The sequence below is a fragment of the Atractosteus spatula genome, unplaced genomic scaffold (assembly GCF_055471065.1).
Source record: "Atractosteus spatula isolate fAtrSpa1 unplaced genomic scaffold, fAtrSpa1.hap1 Scaffold_159, whole genome shotgun sequence".
NCBI lineage: Eukaryota > Metazoa > Chordata > Actinopteri > Semionotiformes > Lepisosteidae > Atractosteus > Atractosteus spatula.
In genome coordinates, this window is record NW_028296718.1 from 37,101 (window position 1) to 54,440 (window position 17,340).

General features: G+C 43.0%; 3 non-coding genes and 2 pseudogenes across 3 annotated transcripts; 4 read left to right on the forward strand and 1 right to left on the reverse strand.

The window, feature by feature from the left end:
• Positions 1-290: 290 nt before the first annotated feature.
• On the reverse strand, positions 291-362 carry trnah-gug (transfer RNA histidin (anticodon GUG)). The gene has a single exon. It is a non-coding gene; the product is annotated as a tRNA-His (tRNA).
• A 201-nt stretch (positions 363-563) lies between these two features.
• On the forward strand, positions 564-635 carry trnae-uuc (transfer RNA glutamic acid (anticodon UUC)). The gene has a single exon. It is a non-coding gene; the product is annotated as a tRNA-Glu (tRNA).
• A 453-nt stretch (positions 636-1,088) lies between these two features.
• trnag-ccc (transfer RNA glycine (anticodon CCC)) lies at positions 1,089-1,161 on the forward strand. The gene has a single exon. It is a non-coding gene; the product is annotated as a tRNA-Gly (tRNA).
• Positions 1,162-3,346: 2,185 nt separating this feature from the next.
• On the forward strand, positions 3,347-3,465 carry LOC148809177 (5S ribosomal RNA; annotated as a pseudogene).
• Positions 3,466-4,002: 537 nt separating this feature from the next.
• LOC148809178 (5S ribosomal RNA) lies at positions 4,003-4,121 on the forward strand (annotated as a pseudogene).
• The last annotated feature ends 13,219 nt before the right edge of the window (positions 4,122-17,340 follow it).

The following is a 17,340-nucleotide window of genomic DNA, read 5'->3' on the forward strand; positions in this document are numbered from 1 at the left end:
GCATTGTTCCATTCTCCGACCACTCTCGGTGTAAACAAGTCCCTCCTGGTCTCTGCTTGAAATGCACTTTCCTGCGTTTGCTTTGGTGTAACTGGCTTCCCCTGCATGGGCGAATGTGAAGAAGATCCTTAGTAAGTCGTTGAAGAAAACCGAGAAGAGGTCGGAGTGGCCTCTGTCGTTCATCAACGATCCAGTCAGGCAGTACTCCTCTGTAAAGCGCCGTTCGTTCACATCGATTGGCTTTCTTTTGCCTTCATTCGCGCAAGTAGTAAAAGCAGACGCCCCTATTCTGCCGTGACCCGGATTCGAACCGGGGTTGTTGCGGCCACAACGCAAAGTACTGACCACTATACGATCACGGCGAGTTACCGATACACACATGGTAGGGCGGAAAAGGCTGTGCTCTCTTCGTGTGACCTAATTCGGAAAAGTCCTGACGTTGCATTTCAACTGAGCCCCAGTATACATCGACCCTTCGACACTCTGAGTGACAACTCTCTTGCGTGTTTTCTCATATTTATGTAGTTTGCTTGCATGATGCCCGGAACAGCGGGGTTGTGTGCTCCCATATGGTCTAGCGGTTAGGATTCCTGGTTTTCACCCAGGCGGCCCGGGTTTGACTCCCGGTATGGGAACGTGTCAGTTTTGCCTCCTGCTTTCCAAAAGATCAGCACCGTGTACGAAGGAGCCGCATTAAAACCACTCGAACGTGCAAAACGCGCGAGAAGAGGGGGCGCTTGTTTCCAACCGAAGACTTCTCGCGTGTGAGACGAGCTGATCATCGCTGCAGGAGGTGGGAGGGTTACTCTGGTAGACAGGGCTGACCTTCGGCAATAGGATTTATACTCTCCAAGATGATATTTGCACTTTCTGGAGAGGCGATTTTCTCCACTTCAGTAGCCCGATTTCGTCGATTGCGTGGAGAGGGCTGTAGAATGTGGCGCCGCTTTTCCTGCTCCGTCCATGACAGGCGTGCTGGTCTCTGGAGAGAGAGCACGGTCCATCAGCGCACTCCAATAAAGGCACTGGAAGCAGCTGAATCGCATTGGCGAAGCTCAGCACTGGGCCGCTGGGAAGGGTTTGCTACCGTTTCCGTAGTGTAGTGGTTATCACGTTTGCCTCCCACGCGAAAAGTCCCTGGTTCGAAACTGGGCGGAAACAGACCGGCTTCTTTTGTCGCCACGCACAAAAGGGGATTGGGGATTCGCCTAGCGCTGTGATCGCACAGACCCACTCACCTCTTAGTGTGGCGGGATCTGCACAGTGCATGTCGCAGCGCATCCTGCTTTCACTCCAATGCGCGTCCTGATGTACCCCAGTCTCCCGCGTGACAGGTGGGGATAATCACCACTATACTAACGAGGAAGACATCGCTCTCTCCGACCCCCGGCATCGTGTCCCGACCCACCGTGCTGGAAGCCGACGCGTGCTGTGATTTCTTTACGGAGCAGAAATGACAACCGAGGAGCCGAGAGATCATTTCAGCATTTCGCGTCTGAACAGAAAACACAAACGACCAACTCGGAATGACTTGCCTTTGACGCTTATCAAAGCGTTCTTTGTGCATCGAACAGACCCACTCACCTCTTAGTGTGGCAGGATCTGCACAGTGCATGTCGCAGCGCTTCCTGCTTTCACTTCAATGTGCTTTCTGATGTCGAGTCGTGTGCCGTGCGGAGGCTCTGAAAGCGAGAGCAATGAAAAGGTGCACGACGCTGTGAAAGAAAACAGAGAAGTGAAAGGCAGTCCTTTCTCTAAGGAGGTAAAAGAAAAGCTACTCCCCGGTGGGGAATCAAACCCCAATCTCCCGCGTGACAGGCGGGGATACTTGCCACTATACTAATGTAGAATTTGGGCATTTAAGGGGACAATTATTAATTGTAGCCGTAAATCACGAAATGGATTCTTTTAATGGCCTTAGAATCCAACCATGCGATATAACTCAAACAACACACACACACACACACACACACACACACACAGGTACTAATACACGAGGATACATTTATTAATACATAAAATATGCATGTAAACCTAACAGATCTTATCGTGACGGTTTTCAGAATACAAAAGATATATATTCATTCAGTTACAAAGAGTTACATATATCAAGAGGACATAAGTTCAGTATATCATTCATTTAGACCGTTTCGTAATTGAACTTGGTTACAACTTCTACATTAGATACTCAAAACAAGTACATAACTCTTAGGAATAAAATTGATATCAACTGGTTGGGATAACAATTGAATTCTTGAGCTGTAATGCATTGAAGTTGAATACTCATCCAATCTCTGGGGATTCAGATCTCCTGCGGGCTCTTTGGCTCCGTGCCAGGCTGTGCTGTGCTGCAGATGCTCACTGACCGGCTAGTTAGTGTTGGCTTTAACTAGCAAAGTTTGTGCACAGGAGAAAAGATGACTGTGGGTCCCAGCAAGTCAGGAAGAGGACCGGTTCATTCCTGATGAAGCGCTAGTTCTGAATAGTGATTCAGCTGTCCACAGTTCCGACCTGTTCACAAGGCTTGCTGCTGGTGCTTACCTCAGGTGGATCCTCTGGTTACTCTCTGGCAACCTCCGCTCTAGACTCTTAGAACAAAGGAAAGTTCTGGCACTCGGACACACTGGTCGTTCCGTGGTTGTCCAGGCTGACTCTTAGGATGGTCAGGAGGCGCGCTGCGAGAATGTCCTGCCCTTGGGAGCCTTTGGCTCCTGGGCCGTCCTGCCCTGGAATTCTCCTTTGAATTCCCTTTAGAAAAGTCCAGGAAATAGTCTCTCAGGCCCTCTGTGTTGCCTGTTTTTACCTGGAGGAACTTCAGCTCGTTCATTGGCTGAAAGTTCCATGGGCATCAGAGTCCCACGTAGGTTACTCGGCCCTACCAGTCCCTGATTGGTTGTTGAAGGTGAGATGTGAGTCACTTACTCCTGACACTTAGGAATGCAGTCCAGATGTCCATCTGGCACACCCTAGAAAGATAGGCGCCAATGGATGACCATTGATCATGATAGCTAGGCTTAGCTAAGTGCATCCCCATTTGGGAGCTGTCCCTTATCAAAAGAAAACATCTTTAAATCAGCCTGCATGAATAGTTTCTCTGTGGCTGCACCACAGAGATGAACAGAGAGATGGGGCCTCATTTGAAAAAGCACAGCAACACTTAATTCTGTCTTATTAACAACCATTGCCGCTACAAGTGAAAGGCTGAAGTGAAATAGAGCGGGGACGAAGGCAGTGAAGAGAGAGAACGTGGGAAGAAGAGAAAAACGCAAGGGAAAAAAAGCAGCGTCGTAAAAGAGGTGACGGAGCTGTCCTCTCTAATAGAAGGGTGCCAGTGAGCCCTGCTGTCCCTTATGGCCACACCCCCTTGAGCACGCCTGATCTCGTTTGATTGCGGAAGCTAAGCAGGGACGGGCCTGGTTAGTACTTGGATGGGAGACCGCCTGCGAGTACTAGGTGTTATAAGCTTTTAAGCGCAGGAGGCGCCCTATCCCCGCTCGCTCGCTCATTCCCCTGTTCACACGTGCAGTGCGGCTTTTCTGTCTGTTTATTTGTCAGCTTTGGCGAGACACGGGTGCTTGTGTATTAGCGTGAGCCTTTTTTATTCTGATCATGAACAGTTTTACAAGTCCGCAAAGGATCGAGGAAAGGTTTATCGCCAGCTGAAAAGAGACACAGCGCTTCGGCTGTGGAGACTTGTTCGGCTGGCGTTCGGGGAGTCGCCTTTTTCAGAATTGTATTGAGATCATTTTCCACAGAGCTCAGATGTCAAAGCACAGCAGCAGCTCTCCACAGCGATCCTCTATAGCGCCCTTTCTCCCGCAGCTCCGTCCTCATTGGAAGGAAGCAAGAGTGAAAGGCTGAAGTGAAATAGAGCGGGGACGAAGGCAGTGAAGAGAGAGAACGTGGGAAGAAGAGAAAAACGCAAGGGAAAAAAAGCAGCGTCGTAAAAGATGTGGCGGAGCTGTCCTCTCTATAAGAAGGGTGCCAGTGAGCCCTGCTCTCGCTTACGGCCACACCCCCTTGAGCACGCCTGATCTTGTCTGATTTTGGAAGCTAAACAGGGATGGGCCTGGTTAGTACTTGGATGGGAGACCGCCTGGGAATACCAGGTGCTGTAAGCTTTTAAGCGCAGGAGGCGCCCTATCCCCGCTCGCTCGCTCATTCCCCTGTTCACACGTGCAGTGCGGCTTTTCCGTCTGTTTATTTGTCAGCTTTGGCGAGACACGGGTGCTTGTGTAATAGCGTGAGCGTTTTTTATTCTGATCATGAACAGTTTTACAAGTCCGCAAAGGATCGAGGAAAGGTTTATCGCCAGCCATTTATTCTTATCATGAACCTTATATACTGTATCTCTACATCCCATAACCTTTAACGGCAGGTGCCTGAGTGTGGACATGTTGTGATGTAATATTTATTTTAAAAGTAAACATTTTAGTAAAGTCTGTTATATTGTTAAAATCTATAAGCGTCTATAATCTATAAGATCAATTTTTGCTCGTGCTTATAAGTTATCGCTGCTAAATGTGTCTTATTCAATTATTTTAACACTTTTATGACCTATCCACTAAAATATAAAGACCCGCCCTACAATGCTCTTCTCAAAAGATAAAATAAGTTTTACATTTTTTGATTCAATGTAATTTCTTTTCTAGAGAAACACACATCATTTGAGGCTTGGGTTGCATGTTAATATTTTTAAGGTTTAAAGACTTTACGTTCACGGTACGTGGAAAATCATTTCAAACTTTTGAAAAGTTGTTGAGAATTTGTCATTGAAATAAGCTTACATATTTTAATTCAACGTGATTACTTTTCACTCTCGATAAAACACGTGTGATTTTGGGGCGGGGGGATATGGTGGGGCGTTCTAAAACATCACAACCATTTGAAAAATGTCTTGAGCATGGTTACAAATTTGGAGTTTATGCTTAAATTAGCCGACTTGCCAGTTTTGAAGTGTGACACCTGAGCTGTGAGGCCCCGATATTGACTGCTGCGAAGATGGCTTCTTTGAGTAGTGAATCATCGGATTCCTCTGCTATGCAAACTGAAGAAGTAGGTTGCTAAAATATTTTTTCTGATCGTGGAATTGTTGTTTCAATCTGCGTTTAGCGTATTTCGTTTTCAACACTTTGTCTTCTTTTTAGCAAAAGCTGACTCAGCACTCAGTGGTGTGTGACAGTGGCTGTCATGTGAACTCTGATGGCGATTCAGGTGTTGGGGGTCCGTCAACGACTGATGAAGAGTTGCTACAAATGGTAAATATTAAACCACAGCAAGTTCGAAGCAAACAAAGAACTCTAACACAAAAGAGGCATTACAATTTAAATATTTTAGGTAAAAAGCATGCCTATTTATTTTGTTAAGCCTTCCTTTTCTTTTTTCCTTTAATAGAATAACGAAGAGGTCGATGCATCAATCTTCAAACTACCATCAAGCTTGAATGTTTCGTGTCTGTTCATGTGTGTTCGCCAAAATGTGATTAATGATAATGTTCAACCTAGTTTAGCTAACGATGGCTCTAATGAGCCCGATGCTATGGATCAGATTGTAAAGTGGGTGGTATGTTGCACCTTCAACCATTGTTTAAAGGGGGTTGTGGTTGATGAATGCGCGGCCTGTTTGATTAATCATCCAGGTCAACGGGGTCACACATGCCTGGTTGTCGGGTGCGCGGATGGGTACTGTGGTGTCTCCGGGGGAAAGTTTATGTAAATGAAAGTAGTACTCACACCACACTTTTCTTTCCTGAGTTTCGTGGCTTTTCTTCCTCCAACTATCTTCCAAATACAGTCCGTAATCCGTTCCCTTAATCCTGATCCGATCCGAGTTCCAAAAGTCCGTAATAAAGCCAATCCGCGATGTATCTTTATCCAGTGTCCGTAATCCAAAAACCATAAACCTTTTCTCCTTTCAGTAGTCCGTTATTCTGTAGCCCGATCTTTAACATACACCTCTTTCCTCTCTTTTCCTCCAAACCGCATTCACCTTATCGGCTTCCGCCCTGTTCACTGCCTCCGGGGCACTTATATTTCGGTTCCTGATGCGGCTCAGCTGTGTCTCATTGTTTCTCAGGGTAGACCCTTTCCATTTACCGGTCAGCTGATTCTTTTTGGCAGCCATTTTGCTAAGGTCCATATCTAGTATTTTAAGTAGGTCATTCCGAAAATACCTGTTATGAATGACCCTTCCCCTGGTCATGTTACAGTACAAAGATGTGTTGTTTGCCGCATTAGAAATTTATAAGTGTCTCAGTTTAGCCCGAATTTTATCGGCTGTTCTGTACATCGCCAGTGGCCTGGGTGCCTATACTTTTACAGATGATACTGAGCAGATTATAAAGCACTTGCTGAGAAAAATAATTGACGACCGCTCGCCATATGAGAATGTACGCTCCTTACTTGTAAAGGTAGATGGAAAAATACTACACGTGACTTTTGGTGCGTTGCAAAACTTATTTTATACTTATTTATACTTATTTTTACAGAAAAGAAAAAAGATCTATGTAAAACCAGGGCTGTGAAATACTCGCAATGTGAATAGAGCTTTCACTCTGTTTTACAGACACAGGTGTGCCATTGTGAGAAGAACGAAAAATTTCGAATGTATACGTAAGAATTCTTACAAAAAGTGCTTTACACTCTTCTTTCTGCAAAGCTTGAAATGAAAATCAATTAACTGAATGCTAATGTCCTTGAATTTGTTAAAGAGATAGATGTGCATGTAAAGAACATGAGTGAAATTACTGCGATTCTGATGTTTTCAGATCAGAAACTGAAGCCTGGCGGATTCAGCGGTGTGTATTCCAAAATACAACGTATTTTACATAGAACCTGTGGTAACACCGTCCCTCTGATCACTCAGGCTAATTTATTTGCTCTGTTAGGGTCGCCCAGTTCGGTGTTCATGGCTATAAAAAATGGCAAGAGAAAGGGCGTTATGAATGCTTTTTCAGATGCTGCTGAGTTTCTGAACAATGTTGGGGCGATAGCTACAACTAATTTTCTGCACCAACATTTAATTGGCGATTGCAAGCAGTAGTCTGTAATGTGTGTGAAAAGTTTAAAAGTGTATACTGGGATGTTTCTGTAATTTAAAACCTACCGATGAAATAAAGTGGTTCACATTTCACATGCTATTTGTCCTGCGAGTTCTTTCTGTGACACTTTACTCAGTCAGTCAGTGTGCATGCGTGCGTGCGTGCGCTCACACCCAAGAAACTCGCGGCACTCACCAGACTTCCCACACCGCCGATTCCCTAGGGTTATAATAGATTGCATTCAAACCTGCAGCAGACATGATCACCTTCCATCCCTCGTTGCTAATACGCTCTTTCACACACTTATTTATAAATCGAAGGGGATGCGGTGGTGGGCATTTGGACCCTGAGGCCTGGGGCTGCTAGGGGTGGAAGGCGGGACAACAACACTCATTATGACACACCATTGGCTCTCGAGGGGGCGGGACATCCGCCCATAACATTGCACCATTGGCCGATAAGGGGGCAGGACATCTGCCCATGGCGGCCTCCCATTGGCTGAAAAAGGGGGCGTGGTACCTGTCAAAATGTTTGATGAAAAGTGTCGCTTTATTCTACTCCCGGGCCAAAAACAGCCCTCGGATCATCAACTCAATCAGGAACTCCCAGTCTCACAACTGCATTCCCTCGGTGCTTCCCTACCACCCTAACCCAATTTCTATCCCCAGGACCATCATTAACAATGACTACATTTTACAGGACGATCCCTCCATTGGTACTCTTTTTTCCGACCGCCCAATCATCTCTTATCGCTGACCACCACATAAGCTTCTTCTTCACAGCTCCCTCACACTCAGCACCTTCCCCTGCAATAGCACTCGCTGCATCACTGGCAAATACATATCTAACGACAATCAGGGCATCACAGGACAATTCCAGATAACCCTGACAACATCCTGAATCTCATTTACTGTATCTCTTGCAAAAAATGCCCAGCTATCTACATTTGGGAAACCGAAAGGAGACTAGGAGAATGCTTCAGAGAACATATTAGGGCTGGGAAGGTTAAAGATTTCTCCAAGCCCATAGTTTTTCTTTTCACCTCAAATAGCCAGGATCTCTCAATGACTGACTTATTTTAATGTAATCTTCTCTATTCTCTTGCAGGTTTTGACTTCACACCTTTCTTCACCTCTCTCCATTTTGCACTTCCTGAGTGGCCTCTCTGCTGCTCCTGCCTCCTCCCTTCTCCCAGCTTTTGTTCTTCTGTGCTATTTAATCTTTGTAATCTGCCCTGTCTTTCTCACACCTGAAGAAGGCTTCACAGCCGAAACATTGAGTTTTCTCTCTTCTCTTTTCAGTATGGAATAAACCTATTACTTGTTCCTTTGCAGACTACACATGCTGACATAGTGTAGTTCAGGTGGGTAGCTGCTTCAATATACATTTGTAAATGTCAATTTAAACTGTAAAAATAGTAAGATTGTAACTCCACTTTAAAACGTGGCAAGAAATAGACACATGGCAGGCTACACCCTGGAAAGGACACCAGTCCATCCCAGGGCAAAGATATAAAAAATAAACATATAGGCAGCACATATCAAGCCTTACAAGAAATCATTAACACCCTCAACACACACCACAGGTCCATTAAACTCAAATACACCAAGCATGGTAGCCTGATAGACTTCCTAGACACCACCACATACAAGGTTTCTTCCTTCAACAACACAGACAAACTGGACATCAAGGTATTTTTCAAAGACACATTCACACGGCTTACTGCACAAGGATAGCTTCCACCCAAAACATACTTTAAAAGGACTGGTAAAATCACAACTCCTACACTTCCACAAAATCTGTACACAACAACAAGACTTTGAGGAAGCCAAATACACACTCTTCCCAGCTTTATGCCAGAGAAGATACACACAAAGTTTCCTCAAAAATGTGGCACAAACATTTCTAAATAGAAAAACTCCAGATGACAGAAAAATACCCCTCAACACATCATATTCTCAACTCAGCATAAAAACCAACCAAAAACCATGATATTAGAAAACACAAACATACTGAGGGAGCACAAAATCATATCTGCACACAGAAAAAAACAAAAACCTTCAGCATTAATTAGTCCAAAGCAAGCTAAAACCTGTACAAAACAGATCATATACACCAAGAGCCAAACATTTCATAACAGAAAACAATGATCCAAAACAAAGAAACTAAAGAAATCTTCCAGTTGCAAAGGGCACTCTCAGAAAACATCAATAACGCCATCTACAGCATCCAGTGCAAAAAGTGCGGGGTGACCTATGTGGGGGGAACGGGTAACTCCATCCGAACCCAGCTGACACAACACAGGTACATCAGGAACCACGGGACTGGAAAGCAACCCCAACTGGACAGAGATAGAAAGAAAGAAAAAGGAAAGGGAGTGGATCAAAAGACTTAATACTATCTTTACACAAGACCTGAACATCAGAAAAACCGGGAGGGTTTTAGTCGTTGGAAGGAGAGTGCTCTCCTTGTCCCAGATGGTCCCCTCTCGGATAAAATCTGGGAGAAGGAGCTTTGTTCCCCTCTCCTCAATAGCCAGACCCTACAGGGACTGGAACTCTTCACCATACTAACACGCAACAAACAGAAGAATAACTGAAACCAATCAGCTATGGAAACTCGCACAGCTTGCACAGTCCTACTAGGGAGGAAAACAAAAAGACCCTGATTTCCTATTGAGATGTTAATGGTCCATGCATAATCCCCACCAGGGAAAGCAGAAACCCATTCACCAACTGAAACTGCACCTACTCGTACAGAAACATACAGAAGGAACACAGACCATAGGATACAAACTAGCCCCCTAGGAGGAACTACAACACACTGCCCCTTACAAAACAGGATAAAAACAGGCCAGCATGGACACAGTGTTCCAGAACAATGCCTGAAGAAGACCCAGGCAGAAACATAGCGACACACAGAAAGGCAAGATTGTCTTCCTATGGAGCCACAGATTCTACAGAGGTAAAGCTGCCTAACAGTGGAAACCTAATGGTGTCAACGAAGCTTTAGGCATTTAAATGGTAAGTATGGATCAATCCAGAGTTGACAACGCACGCAACCGTACGGTCACCCTCCACACTGCCTACACAACAAACATGTCAAACAGACAGGATACCTTCCAACAAGGAACCAGGATCATCTACAAAATGATCCAAACAGTCCACCATTTACAAAACACAGCAGTTTTATTGGACGGGAGAACCGAGCACCCGCCAGCCTACGACGGAAGACCAAGGAACTCATAAAACCTGCCAAGCCACCCAAACTCACATATTTGAAGCTGGTAAGCAATGCCAAAAATTGGCTTCACACCACACTGCAGATCCTCGAAGAGCAAAATCTGTCATACAACTAGAGGATCTTGAGCTTCCCCACTGGGAGGAAGCTTTCACACTTGCTCCCAACTGATCAAAGAAACATTATGGGAGGAAATTGCAGAACACCACCTTTGGACCCTACAGTACACAAGCTATCAATACTGGGTTAGGGAAGGACACTCAGGCAGATCAAATTATCACAGCAGTTTTTAAATTCTACAACGACTTCTACTGGAAAGACTGCGAACAAGACCAAGTAAGAGTTAAGTTGTTTTATAAAGTCATTATTTTAGAGCAAGGTATAATTCTGATAAAAATACAATAAACAATATGGTGAAGCTATTGGAGAGAAAATTAAGGCTCGGTTAAGAAACTGAAACAGTCTTGACTTGTTCCTTTACACAAAAGTTATTTATTTTCAAAAGAGACCCATGAGGATTCCTCTGGTGTGCAAGACCTGCCTGAAGACATTTGACCAGTTTCCTCTTCACCTAAAGAGGGTGTGTATGAAATGAGCCTCAGCAGAGGAGATCAGCAAGTTCCTTCTCCAGGCCAGGAAGGACTTGTTGAATCACCTGAGGAATGGGCAGGTCGGGGATTGCAAGAGCATAGGGCTCATGTGTGGTGAGAATGTGAGACTGGCGGAGTCCATGGACTGTTTTATGTGGAATCCTGAAGACACATCAGCAAGGTAAGATATTTATAATTTATAAGGGTTCTTCTGTTTCATTTCTAACCTTTACCTTTATGTAAGGGTATGTTAAAATGATATACCAGTGGTCCAGATGCCCTGAGCAAGAGGCTGCTGTCCAGGAGGAAGAGATGCCAGAGACTGAAGTGGAAGAGGAAGGGGAAGATGTGAGTTCTGGAGAACTTTCTATTTTTTCCAAATGTATCTTTTGTTTTATACTTGTATTCTAGTTTGTCTTAGAAGTAAAAATGTTTAAATGTGTATTTTGTATTCGTACTGTCCCCCAGTTATTAAAAGCCATCAGCAGGCTCTCAGGAAGACGGTGAACCAGGCTGGACTGGACAGAACGCACTCCCTGGATGCTCCTCACCTGGCTGGGTTTAAACAGGACCTTACCAAGGATCTTGGAGTGGCAGATTGCTCTCAGGAGGTATTTATTTTTAAAGGCATTTAAAATTGAGCAGTGATATTTCCATAGCACATGTTTTTACTCCTTAGCTTAAAATTCACCCATGTGAAATCTCAGCCATAAACATAGTGACTCTACATTTGTGAGGTAGAAAATGTTTCCAGATTCCTGTTTTTATGGATCCATCTGCATCTTCCTTAAACTTTGTAAAGGGCCTATCCAAAACAACAATTATTGTAACCAAATGAAGACCACTGGACTGTCTCACCAAATCATTGCTAATTATATTAAGAACATAAACCATTTTCCGGGCTACATCCTAAATGATATCAGTGTGAAAGTAGAGGATCCCAGCCTGGCTAACCTCATCATCAACTTCCAAAGTATCCTAAAGGATATTCAGAAGAAGAACAGTAAGAATGTTGCCAAGAGATTACTAAAAATAGGTCATTTTCATTTTAAAACTTCTTTCAGTTGTACTTTTAATTTGAATACAAAAAAAGTTGATGAGTATTAATTTCTCCCACAGATATAGACAGTTGCAGAGTCCAGAACCAAGTACGAAGGATTGCTGGAAGGTGTTGCAAAGTGTTGCAAAGAGAGATGTGTTGCACAGACTGGGCAAGACATCACCTTGCCTGAGCAGCTTCTTGTACTGTATTACCTGCAGGCCTTTCTCCAGCTGAAGCACCTGTAGCACCCAGGGGTGGTAAAGAACATGACAGTAAGAATACTTTCATACAACAAAAGTAAGAAATTACATAGATGGGATTTTTACAGTTTGGTGTATTCATTTTTATTTTCTCGCTATTACAGGTTGAGGAATGGGTGCAAAGAAAGTGTTGTTTCAACAAGTGGGCACAAAAATGGTCATAATTCCTGTTAAAGAGCACAAAACCTCAAACAACAGCTGGCTTCCTTTGCATTGAGTGAAGAAGAGGAACATGCAAGTTGATGGCTACATTGATATACCCATCCACTCAATTCAGGGTTGTGGTAGAACTGGAACCATCCTGGCAAGCAGTGGATGCAAAGTACTGTATCACCCATAATGTGACACCAGTCCATCACAGGACTCACTCACACCATGGCCAATTTTCATAGAAGCCAATTAAAATCCATGTTAATACCGAACAAAAGACCTCCACCTGCATAGCTCCAATCATGTACGGTATTTAAGAAAATCTGGAATGTACCTTAATTGCATTTTATTTGTGTTTTATCAGCCGTTTCATCTTTACTTCACTAAACTGCGCTGTAATGCCCAGGTCAGCAGCTGTGAAAGGAGACGGAGAAGATGGACTGGTCAGCCAATGTATCAACAGTGTCTGAAGTGCTTGAGGAGTGGAAGCCCAACACAGGACTGCCACCAAATGGCATGCAAATTAAAAAGTTGATAAAGTATCAAATCTGGGAAGGCCTGAGCATCACTGACGATCCTGTGAAGGGGAAGAAGTTTGTGACTTCCAGGTGTTTCCAGAAGGGAGAGGTGGTGTGTGATTACAACGGCAAGGTCATCACAAAGACAACTGCTGAAGCTCACAGATGACAGAGGGAGACATGAGATGTCTTTTCTTTTCAGATGAACCTGCACAAAAACTGTGCATTGATGCTCGTGAAAAACACTGAGCCTGCCTCCCGGATAAGGAGGCAAATTGGAAGATGGATAAATCCATCAAAGAGAAAAGACAATGTAAGGGCTGTAAGAAAGTCATTTATAATCAACGAACAGCCTGTCATAATTCTGTCTGTGACAAAAAGGGACATTGTTGAGGGGAGAAGAGCTCCTCTGTGATTACAGCATTTCCAGGAAATAATTTCAAGGTTGAAGGACAAGCTCTGGAGTGGTTGGTTCACTGACCATTTCCAAAAAAGAAACTAAGTAAGTTTATTAAAGTGCATATTTTGAAGATATTCATTTTCTTGTACCTTGGAATTAATGTAAAAATTATATTCGTGTTAATGTCTTGAAAATAGCATTTCTCATTCTCATCAGCAAGCATATAAGGAAAGGATATGGGACTGCTAAAAAGATACATGATTTTCAGAAGAGTATAGAAGGCAGATAACTATCCCACTCAATTGTTACTGCAAAGAAATGCCACAGTGTAAACCAAAAGGTGAACCATTCTTGAAATTTATTGACAGAATCTGAATAGCACAGCATTCCCAGACCAGGCACTGGAGTTTCCTGCAGCGTTAGATGGGTAGTCTCTTGGTAAGAGAGAGATCGACAGAGTACTGGACTTCATGAACGACACCTTTCCAATTCATCGAGAACAGAGCCCACAAGATCTAGAGTCTAGAGAACAATTTCTTACAATATTAGTGGTAGTTTCTGAATAGGTTAAGGACAACATAGTTGTAGAGATATCTTGCAACTTCTTAAAAGTTGTAAAAGTGATTACCACATTGCCAGTGGTTTATATTTAAAACCTAAAGATTTTAAATTGAATCTTTCTTAAACAAAGGACATTTTTCACAGGAACAGCAGCCTAAATCAGTTGATGACTGTAAATATGACAAGCTTGTGATAAATTGTAAAGTGCAAAACAAAGTTGTTTGTTTTGGTTTTGTCTTCAACATCATATTAATAGGCATGTTATTTTTAGAGCAGCTGCCTGCCATTCACCATCAGCCAAGATGCCACAAGGTACATGAAATGACCCAGAAGTACTTAATGATACAGAGAAGAGCATATGGGGGAAAAAAAAAGAAGACAAGAAATATCCATTAACACGTCCATCTAGAAGCCAGAAGACGGGTGATGATCAGCATTTCAAAAGCAGACACTGGAGGTTGAATTCAAGTTTTAACAGTGATTGTCTATGTTTGGCTTCAACACAAATCATATTTATATGCTCACATTATTAATTTGTACAAAGTCCCCAATATTCATTACAGGCGACGTTCCCAGGAGTACACACGACCCAGCCAGAACGTGGCTAGCTGAAGTGCAGTGGACCTCAGGGAAAGAACTCTTGCCCACACGGAAGTCTCTGCTCTGAAAACCACTGGATAAAGGTATATGGCGGTCTGTTCTCAGCTGTTGATTTTGTGAAAAATATTGAATATGAAAGATTGAAGTGTCACTATTCAATGAAGTTCAGACATAAGTATTATGTTGAGAAGCTAGATCTGTTCTACTAATAGCTTTAGTACCTTAATATTGTACTGTTTGCTCTGGTTTTCAGACATCAGTCCAAGATCATTGGTGGGTTAATTGATTTCTGGTAAGATTGGCCCCACGTGTGAGTGTGTGTTTACATTTCTATCTGGCATCCTCAAAAGATGGTTTTGTTTCCTTTTCTTAATTGCTCTTGATTACTAGAGTTTATTTGGCATGATACATTTGTGATAAATGCTTTTTCTTTGTGAATAGTCTTATTTTAATCTACATAATGTCAATGAGTTAGTACCTTAAAGAACAAGCAGTAAAAGAAATGACATTTCAGGTTTATTAGCTAAAGTTTTTATAAGTGAACTGAGATTCCTTTACAGTGCAGAGACCCATCTTTAATATGCTGTGTGTGCTCATAATGGACTTGAAATTTGTTTTTGTCACAATGTAAAGGTATAATAAATAGATAATATACTCTATTTATCAAGACTTGACTATTTTAATTCCATACTTCCATTGACTGCTTTGGAATGCATTCCTTACAATTTTCCTAAATAATCATTGTCTCACAGTGTAGACCTGGGTGACATAACAGGGGTCAGGGCTGTGTTGACTGGAGGTTTGTGTAGACTGGCCATTGTCTATGTGAGAATGTGGGATCACTAGGGGTTCCCCCCCAACACCTGTAACATTGTCAAGTGGTATAATTACCTACAAAAGCTAAAGTTTCCTCCATTAAGGGGTCACTATTTGTTACATTCTGGCGGAACAAGAGACAAGATAAACCTCTCACTGTCACTGACCGAGCAGTCCGGGACACTCTATGCTAGATTGGACTGTTGTCTTTGGAAGATGGGGTCACAGGTGATGAAATAGACCACAGTGGCAGTCCTGCCTAGCTGTTATATCACTGAGAGACTCACCCACACATTGAGAAGAGAGCACTGGTTTCTGTGCAGAAAGCAGAACAACTCACTTTAACTGGTCAATTAGGTCTAATGAGTTTTATTGCCCTTGACATCTAACTTACTCCAGCCCCCCTTGTGGAAACAACCCCTAATTACTGTTCATGAGCTCCTGGCCACACTTGTTCCCAGTGGAACCAACCTGGAGCAGCAAAACAGAGGTTTTTGTTTCTTTAAGTTGTCTGCTGTTGTAAAACAAGTCATTCCTTAGGAATAAAAACTCTCCCTCTAGTCTGGTTGCTATCTCCTTTATTTGCCCCACATTCCCAGGGCAATGCAGCTGAGTGATCGAAAGCTGAACTGCAAGGAGCTGAATTTCACACTGGCTTACAACAGACCCTGGTGGGAGAATGGGCAGGAGAGGGCCGGTTGTGCTCCTGAACTAGTCCCCTCCTCTCCTACTCTCGTATTTGCATCACAGTCTATAAACTCCAGCCCTATTGCTTTTCTTCCAGTTCATTTTTTTTAATACAGCTCGTGGATTATGTATACTCTTGTGAAGTATCAAGAAAGCACTCTTATCTTTATTTCACGTACAGTATACAGCAGACTGCTTGACAAAAAAATAAATAAAAGCGCTATTCCCGACGGTCTAGCACAGTAACCACAACTCCAATAACTTTAACTAGAGGAAGAAACCCAGCTTCTGCTCAAAAGGAAAAAAAAAACATTGAAATCATAAATCTCCAACACTGGCTGGAGACTCTGTGTGTCCGTGCTCAGCGGTTATATAGGACAGGACTCAGCGCGCAGCAGGTGCGTCTCATTGCTCTACGCTCCCCGTGCGGAATGCGCGTCTCCTCCTTCCAGACTCGTAACACCGCTGCATACATCCCTCTTAAATCCCAGAAACTCCGGGGTGTTTCTGTGAGTCAGTACTGGGTTTCTCTGTTCGAGGTAAGAAGCAGAAACAAAAAAAGCGCTGAAAGCAGGAAGTTATTTCTGCTCGTAGGCATAAACGTGTAAAAATAAATTTTCTGATTCCTAAAACCCTAATAAAATCCATCTAAGTCTCCCTTTCGTTCCCAATGCACATAACTGAATATAAACCAGTCAAGTTCAGGTACTTTTCTGATGTACAGTATCTGAATAGTTCTGGCGCGGCTGTTGTAACAAAGATACTTACGAACTTTTTTTTCATACGAGCTCTTGCCGTTTTTAAAATTAATATTTTTTTGAATTCGCTAAATCACACGAAACACCAGCATCACTTATCGTAAGCATCTGACCAATTACATTCCTAAATGTTAAACCCATTTAGCATTTATTTTTAACTTGTTTTTTTTTAAATTACACACCTGTTAACAGTCCGGATCGCGGTCACCGAGGACCACTCCTGTCTCCCCAGATGACACTTATTATTTTTAAGATAAAGGCGAGATAAACAACGTTTGTTTGAAACCGCTCCACAAATTTTCTCACATGCACGTATTCTCAAATATCACCACAACAAAATCATAAAGTTTGTTTCCACAGACATGACACTATTATGCAATAAACCAATAAATTAATGAACTAGCAGAATCCCAATAAAAACACCCGATCACCTGGCCAGCCCAGCATGTCAATATCATACATTTTTACCAACAAAACCGCAAAAGCAAAAACCAGCAAATATATATATATATCCCATGTTTTTACCTTATTCTGGAGCATGATATATATCCAAAATAACCCAGACTAATTTATCTCAAGAGCTAGAGACTAGTAAACGTTACTGATTACGTAATAAATGTTTGAAGAACGAGCGCCAGAAATAAGGCGATTTGATTGGTAAAAACCGCTGTCATTCTTT